We start from the raw sequence: 7,460 nt of genomic DNA, 5'->3' as shown, positions 1-7,460 counted from the left end.
TTGAGTGGTTCTGGAAGGGGGCGTATGTCACGATTTTTAAGATATAGGACAATTCAGAAACGCTCGGGCATGTGTTATTTTATAACACGATGCAGTTCGTGTTTCCTTCAAAAACCTAGAGAGGCTAAGGTTACATTTCTAAAAAAATGTACACAACCGTGTTCGGAGGGAGCAACTTGACGTGTCGGTGTTAACACGAGCGCAAGCTTTAGGGATAATTCGCCTAGGTCTTTTAAAACTACTTTATTGGCAGACACCAAGCCTGTCATATGTTAACGCTGGGACACCAATATATGGCGTTTCTCAATACTCCAGTATCGGCCAACTGCTTTTTACTGTTTACATCAATTGCGGCCTGTTACACAACGCCAGCATTTTCTACTTAGCGGCTAGGAAAAATTCGTCAAATTTCTTGAAAACTATTTGGCTGACAGTCACCAGGCCCGTAAAATGGTCAACGCAACGACAACAATATATAAAGTTTCTGAAAACTCCACTATTGGCCTACTGCTTCTTAGTATTTACATCAATTGCAGCCATGTACACAACGCCTGCTTTTTCTACATAGTGTCTACTCGGCGCATGAGTTTGTAGCCATATATTAGAGTTTTAGCATAGCCCCTAGCCTTCCCTACCGCTACGGTGGCGGTTGACAGCAAACAACGGGGCAGCTGCGCATTCGTTCCGCGGGGACAGACGCTTATGCCTCGCCGAGCCTGCGGATTCGTCCTGCCGAGCGGCGACCTCTTTGAACTCCCCGAGCGAGCATGCACAGTCGGGTGCCGGTAACACACCTTCGTTGCATTAGCGTATTCTAGTCGCTATGCTAAAACTCTCTATTAACTCGGAAATTGACCCAGACCACTCCTGTCACGTTCGACGTTCTCGCTGTAACGCAATCTTTGCGCGGCGCGGAGGAAGACCGCGCTGCAGTGACGAGGCGGATATGGAACTTCAGTTGCCGGCCATTCTTAAGTTGTACCCTGCTATCGACAGGCATTTTAAAACGTGGGTTTCCACCAAACACTGGAGTCCAATAAGAACGCTTCCACAAGTTTCACAAAGGGAAAAGAGAATTTGTATTCGCCCCTCGAGTGACTGTACCAGTCACGCTGCCCGTTGTGGCCGGCTCAAAATCCTCAGAGTCGAATATAAGTGACAAAATGTTTTATATCTGCTAATTAAAGGTATCTATATTCTTCCGAACGCAGCAAAGAAATCTAAATTTGGTTTTAAAAATATTTATAATGCTCCGACCAGAATGTGTAAAGAAACATGAACTATTTTAGCAAGAAAAATTATTGTTGTGCCATTTTGGGGTTTTATAAGTTCGTAGTAGTATTATCACACTGTAGTATTTATTAATTACTGTTTAAAGGGAATTTCTCAGCACTAAAAAAACGTGAGGGATGATATAACTCTTGGCTCCGCAAATAAGCCTAAATGGGAGTAAAGGGCTTGTCGCATAACTCAGTACCGATTCGGAGTTTTCAAAACTCCTTCCTATGGGAGTATTGCCTTACTCCCATTATTTCTGCGCTTTATTTAGTAGAAAATGCGAGTTTCATTTTACAGCCACAACAGTGGGAGTTTGCAGAGGTTCCATTGGGAGTATAATAATTCTTAGAACTGGGAGTTTAAAGGAGGCGCGTTGGGAGCAGCGTAGACCCTCATTAGAGGTATTTGTTTTTGTTTTTGGGCGTTTGGTATAAGCGCCGTAGAGGAATTTATTACTGTATGTAGGAGTTCTTAATGAGCGCACGCGCCGCATTTTCAGTTTTTCGTTTTGCAAACGTAATTTGTAGCATTTAACCGCTTCAAACGTTGAATGGCAAAGCAAGAAAAGAGCAATGGCAAAGGATGAAACCGTACTAAGAAAATATCACTATATCCTAATTCAAAGTGAACGCTTAAAAAGCGTATTCCCCGAACCACCACGCGTTGTATAGCAGCGTAATAAGAATTTATGCGACTTCCCTACTAACTCTCGTATCAGCCTACCGGAAGCTACTGGTTGCATGCCCTGTAATAAACCTCGATGTAAACTATGCCCACACATGACCACTACACAGCGCACCACCAGCACGGCTTCAGACTACTGCGTAAATATAAAGGGTAACTTTACATGTGACTCCGCTAATGTCACATACCTTCTAGAGTGCACTGTGTGTAGGCAAGAATATATCGGCGAAACTGAAACGCCCTTTCGAATGCCGTTCAATAATCACCGCTCTCATTTAAAAAGTTGCCCTTATTCACCCCTGTCAAAACATGTGAACAGCCCCGGTCATGCATTTGAACATCTTAGGCCAAAAAATTTACAATCCGCTTTCAAAATCGACCACGACCGCGAGGTTGGGGAATACTATCTCATTTATAAGTTTGGGCCAGCGGCAGTTGGTATTATTGAAAGTTACGGGAATCTATTGTGTTTACCCCCCGAACAAAATTATCGACTTCATAATATTTATAACATTCTTCACAATTCCAACCCTTAAGTTTCCTATGAGAATTCGCAGACACTCCCCAAATACAGCTGCTTTATTAGCCTAATGCGACTCAACAATGCGAATTGTCTTTGGGAAGGAGGCCGTGTTCCCGCCACCACTTAGAAACGTTTAACCCTTTGTGATCTATGGACCCTACCTATTTCCTGTTCAGTTGCTAGCTCTGGTGCAATTTTCTTTGTGTACTGTATCTATTATGTCCATCCGCGGGGGACACACCCAAAACACATTGTTTGTTCTGCCTATATGGATCCGGCCGAACCAGTCTCCCCACCCACTGAATACCTTACTGTGAACTTTTCCCTTCATTGGAAAACTGCGATTGTTCAGTCTTCCGCACTGTCTGAACTTGCCGCCCATGCCAGGTACGTTGCCTCGTCGTTGAGCAACCTTGACGGCTGCCTTGCTAATACGACCCCTGTCTCTCTCTCTCCCTCTCTCCTCTTTTTTTGTTGTTGTTGTTGTGGTTGTAACATACCCGGACTGCATTCATACGCTCCGTTTTCGAAACACCTTCCCAACCTCCTCACAGTTTTCTGAAATCTGGATAATAAATGTGTTCCAAATGTTTGTGACAGCAAAATCATGTAATTGTACTTTGATGAAGGCAAGTCCCGTTGCCGCTACGTAAGTAAACTGTATTTGTTACTGTTCTTCATGTGTATCTGGCTCTTTACTTATACTAAATATATATCTTTATTTCTTTTCTTTCCATATTCTTTATGTGTTTCAATGAGCTACCACATCCACCCCTTGGCTTTCCGAGGGTTTCTTGACTGCCAACTCTTATTTCCGTTTTATTTTCAACGAGCCCCTCATTTCCTATTGATTCGCTGCATGCATAGCGAGGGCCTCTGTTCTGGCCGTCTTGGTGCCATAGGAAGCTTAAAGGGGCACTGACACAAAATTTTGAAGGTGAGATAACTTCGGAGATAGATTGGTGGGATCACATTTACATCATCTGCGAAATATCAGCGGCGAATACAGCCTACAACATATTTGAAACCGATTTTAAAGTGTGCTAAACGCAACCGAGCAGCCAGCAGAGGACCACGCGCAATCGACATCCCGAGGATATTGTGTAAATAAACAACATCCAACACGTCACGAGTTTGTGTTTGCCCCTTCCGCACTGCCGGCGTTTTTCGCCGGCTCGCCGCTCCAATCGGAGGGCCGGAGGGCGGAGCTTCTGCTTTCGAGCACGAACGACCCGATCGTTGGCGGCGGAGGCGCCGTGATTTCGTGAGCTCATCGGGGAGCTGGCCGCGACCAAAGTTCTACAGCGATTCCAGGCACTCTGTTTCTATTACTGTTTATTATCATTGGAGGCGAAAACGCGCCAGAGGCACGAAAAGCCCACTGAGCTAACCGCACGGTCGCTGTGCAGGCGGTGGCCACGGCCGCGAAGTGGCCCAGGCCGGCGCAGGTAGCTCGAGTGATAGCTTGTTACCGCTGCACGAAATTGTCCCCAAGTCCCGGCCATTGTGGCTTACATGAGAAAGGAGTTAATGATGCGATGGCGGGTTGCATTAAAAATTGTCATCTGCACCGCTTACCAGAGCGGCACTCGAATATCCGCCGCAGTGCTAAGCCGAACACATCTGTAGGCGGACCTGAAGGCAGACCGGCCGGCTGCTCCCAGCGCGTCTTGCACCCACCGTCTCGAGCGCCGCACGTCGTTCTTTAGCCGTGGTAGCATTTGCACGCGCAGCGCCTGCGTCACATCCACCGTCGCTTTTTAATTAAGCGCCTCACGAGATCAGTACGTGGGGGCATTTGCAGAAACTGCCGTTGATGCGGATTCGACAGTGCTACGGGGGCTCTGCTCTGTGATATCCCTCCGACGGTCACGTGGTCAGCTTTGCTCACACAAAATCCACAAAATCCATCGTTTCTCGGGACTAGCTGAAACCGAAACTGCGACTGACCGCTTTGAAAATGCCTCTAATTAAACAACCGTCGCTCGCTGAAGCAAATGAGGTTTCTACTGGTTATAAGTAGGTCACTAGCAACTTATCGCAACAAAAAAAACAAGATGCAAAATTTTTGTGTCAGTGCCCCTTTAAGAGGGTTCAACGCTGGTCGACCACTCTCGACATGTCGTAGACACTCGAGTCACGCCCCGGGGTTAAAAAGAAGGTCCCCTTCACCCCGAGTGGTCCGAGTGGCTCTGACTACCATCCCCAAGCACAGGAAGCAAAAATACCAAAACATAAATACCCCAGAAAGTGGAGGGGAACATCGCCCCGCCGGTAGCGTAGTGGTTATCGCACCGGACCGGTGTTCTGGAGGTCGTGGGCTCGAATTCCACCTGGCGGGCATTTTTTCTCCACTTTCTTTCTTTCGAAATCGTTATGTGCTTCAATGACCTACCACATCTTCCCCTTTGCTTTGCAAGGTTTTCTTGACTGCCAACTCTTATTTCCGTTTTATTTTCAACGAGCCCCTCATTTTCTATTCTGATTCGCTACATGCATAGCGAGGGTCTCTGTTCTGGCAGTCCTGGTGCCATAATAAGATTAAGAGGATTCAACGCTGGTCGACCACTCTCGACATGTCGTAGACACTCGAGTCACGGCCAAGGGGTTAAAAAGAAGGTCCCCTTAACCCCGAGTAGTCCGAGTGGCGCTGGCTACCACCCCCAAGCACAGGAAACAAAAATACCTAAACATAAATACCCCAGAAAGTGGAGGGGGAAACCACCCCACTGGTAGCATAGTGGTTATCGCCCCAGACGGGTATTCTGGAGGTCGTGAGCTCGGATCCCACCTGGCGGGCAATTCTTCCCCACTTTCTTTCTTTCCAAATTCTTTATCTGTTTCAATCACCTACCACATCCTCCCCTTTGCTGTCCGAGGTTTTCTTGACTGCCAACTCTTATTTCTGTTTTATTTTCAACGAGCCTCTCATTTCCTATTCTGATTCGCTACATGCATAGCGAGGGCCTCGGTTCTGGCAGTTTTGGTGCTATAGGAAGCTTAAGAGGGTTCAACGCTTGTCGACCACTCTCGACATGTCGTAGACACTCGGGGCACGGCCCGGGGGTTAAAAAGAAGGTCCCCTTCACTCCTAACAGTCCGAGTGGCGCTGGCTACCACCCCCAAGCACAGGAAAGAAAAATACCTAAACATAAATACCCCAGAAAGTGGAGGGGAAAATCGCCCCGCCGGTTACGTAGTGGTTATCGCACCACACCGGTATTCTGGAGGTCGTGGGTTCGGATCCCACCTGGCGGGCATGTTTTCTCCACATTGTTTCTTTCTTTCCAAATTCTTTATCTGTTTAAATGACCTACCACATCCTCCCCTTTGCTTTCCTAGGTTTTCTTGACTGTCAAACCCTTATTTCTGTTTTATTTAAACGAGCACCTCATTTCATATTCTGATGCGCTACATGCATAGCGAGGGCCTCTGTTCTGGCAGTCTTGGTGCCATAATAAGCTTAAGAGGGTTCAACGCTGGTCGACCACTCTCAACATGTCGTAGACACTCGAGTCACGGCCAAGGGGTTAAAAAGAAGGTCCCCTTAACCCCGAGTAGTCCGAGTGGCGCTGGCTACCACCCCCAAGCAAAGGGAACAAAAATACCTAAACATAAATACCCCAGAAAGAGGAGGGGGAAACCACCACACTGGTAGCGTAGTGGTTATCGCACCAGAAGGGTATTCTGGAGGTCATGGGCTCGGATCACACCTGGCGGGCAATTTTTCCCCACTTTCTTTCTTTCTTTCCAAATTCTTTATCTGTTTCAATCACTTACCTCGTCCTCCCCTTTGCTGGCCGAGGTTTTCTTGACTGCCAACTCTTATTTCTGTTTTATTTTCAACCAGCCCCTCATGTCCTATTCTGATTCGCTACATGCATAGCGAGGGCCTCTGTTCTGGCAGTCTTGGTGCCGTAGGAAGCTTAAGAGGGTTCAACGCTCTTCGACCACTCTCGACATGTCGTAGACACTCCAGTTACTGCCCCGGGGTTAAAAAGAAGGTCCCCTTCACCCCGAGTAGTCCGAGTGGCGCTGGCTACCACCCCAAGCACAGGAAACAAAAACACCTCAACATAAATACCCCAGAAAGTGGGGAGAAAATCGCCTCGTCGGTAGCGTAGTGGTTATCGCACCAGACTGGCATTCTGGAGGTCGTGGGTTCGGATCCCACCTGGCGGGCATTTTTTCTCCACTTTCTTTCTTTCCAAAATCTTTATCTGTTTCAATGACCTACCACATCCTCCCCTTTGTTTTCCGTGGTTTTCTGGACTGCCAACTCTTATTTCCGTTTTATTTTCAATGAGCCCCTCATTTGCTATTCTGATTTCCTACATGCATAGCCTAGACCTCTGTTCTGGCAGCCTTGGTGCCAGAGAAAGCTTAAGAGGGTTCAACGCTGGTCAACCACTCTCGACATGTCGTAGACACTCGAGTCATGATCCCGGGGGTTAAAAAGAAGGTCCCCTTCACCCCCAGCAATCCGAGTGGCGCTGGATACCACCCCAAGCACAGGAAACAAAAATACCTTAACATAAATACCCCAGAAAGTGGAGGGAAAATCGCACGGCCGGTAGCGTAGTGGTTATCGCACCGGACCGGTATTCTGGAGGTCGTGGGTTTGGATCCCACCTGGCGGGCATTTTTTCTGCCCTTTCTTTCCAAATTCTTTATTTATTTCAATGACCTACCACATCCTCCCCTTTGCTTTCCGAGGTTTTCTTGACTGCCAACTCTTATGTATATATATATATATATATATATATATATATATATATATATATATATATATATATATATATATATATATATATATATATATATATATATATATATATATGTATGTATATATATATATCAAAAAGTAGAGTCCGACGCAAGTCTCAAAAAACAAAAACAAACATGTTTACTAACGTTTCGACTGGTGGTCCAGTCTTCATCGGTTACTCCGATGAAGACTGGACCACCAGTCGAA

General features: G+C 46.6%; 1 non-coding gene across 1 annotated transcript; it reads left to right on the top strand.

The window, feature by feature from the left end:
* The first annotated feature begins 6,594 nt into the window (after positions 1–6,594).
* Trnaa-ggc (transfer RNA alanine (anticodon GGC)) lies at positions 6,595–6,667 on the top strand. The gene has a single exon. It is a non-coding gene; the product is annotated as a tRNA-Ala (tRNA).
* Positions 6,668–7,460: the final 793 nt, after the last annotated feature.

Source organism: Haemaphysalis longicornis, unplaced genomic scaffold (genome assembly GCF_048455015.1).
Source record: "Haemaphysalis longicornis isolate Haplotype H1 unplaced genomic scaffold, Haemaphysalis longicornis Haplotype H1 scaffold_16, whole genome shotgun sequence".
Lineage (NCBI taxonomy): Eukaryota > Metazoa > Arthropoda > Arachnida > Ixodida > Ixodidae > Haemaphysalis > Haemaphysalis longicornis.
The sequence above is the reverse complement of the archived record's forward strand: the minus strand, read 5'-3'. Positions and strand labels throughout refer to the sequence as shown.